The sequence below is a fragment of the Cyprinodon variegatus genome, unplaced genomic scaffold (assembly GCF_000732505.1).
Source record: "Cyprinodon variegatus isolate N-32 unplaced genomic scaffold, C_variegatus-1.0 Scaffold775, whole genome shotgun sequence".
In the NCBI taxonomy this organism is placed as follows: domain Eukaryota; kingdom Metazoa; phylum Chordata; class Actinopteri; order Cyprinodontiformes; family Cyprinodontidae; genus Cyprinodon; species Cyprinodon variegatus.
This window is the reverse complement of record NW_015151228.1, coordinates 198,897-200,034: the sequence shown is the minus strand read 5'-3', so window position 1 is coordinate 200,034 and position 1,138 is coordinate 198,897.

The following is a 1,138-nucleotide window of genomic DNA, read 5'->3' as shown; positions in this document are numbered from 1 at the left end:
CATAAAAATAAGTAGTAAAGTAAAGTAAAAATATCAGAAAAATCTACTTGAGTACAGTAACGAAGTATTTGTACTTCGTTACTTCCCATCTCTGAAATTCGGTGCTAAAAAAAAATAAATCAGTGTTTAAATGAAGTGCAGATTCTAATGACACTGTTTGTCTTCCATACCAAAGGGACCATCTAAACACTATCAGAACGGTTGCTTGGTGTAGATAACCTTTTTTATCAGGAGGAAACGGTTCCTGGTCTCCTATGTAGAAGCATCTAAAACAGCAGAAACAGCATTAATTATCACCAACGATTCGACGGCAGTTTGTTTCTCACAGAATGATTAAACTGAACTCATGCAGGATTTCTGTTTCTCCAACACATCTGCTGGGAGATTATTTCGCTATAGACCATCGGTCTGCTGTCAGTGGTTCGCTGCCTGAAGTTGATTGGAAATGAAGGCAGGATAAACTACTCAGAACTCCAAACTGTGATTGAATGTGAACAAATGTCTGTTTTAAGCAGCAGAAGAAGAAGCCCTCATGGCCTTATGTTTGTGGACATTATTAGAATAAAAGCATCAATCTCCAGTATGAGGAAGATCCTGCTTCAGAAGGTGAATGTTCTCCCGTCCTTTTATAAAGGATGTTTTCTGTGTTTAACGCAGTAAAGTTTATACTCTGTTCTTTTATCACATCTGTCTAAGATTTATTTTTTAATCATAATTAGAAGTAACAGAGGTTCATGTTGTTTTCTATTGTCTCTGTTTAAAGCTGGGCTGTTTTTTGGATTCTGTCACACATCATGCTGTTATTTTAAAGACTGTTTAACTTTAAACTGGAAATGTGAGATACCAGATGCTGAATATAGAAAATAAAAAGGTTAATTTTCACTTTAGCTGGATTGAGATGTGACTCGAACCACTGAACTGTCGACCTGTAGAGCACATCCAGCTGACTTCCACTGCTGCCTTCAGTTTTCATGTTTACTTTGTTTTTTCACAAATAAACGCCATACCACTCACTGTCATGGGAGCCGTGTCTCTTTGTCAGGATTGATTTGAAAAATAACTTGATACAATGTTTAATTTATGGAGGATAAAAAGTGCCACAATTAAATAATCCCGTAAAAATTCAAAAAATATCCAC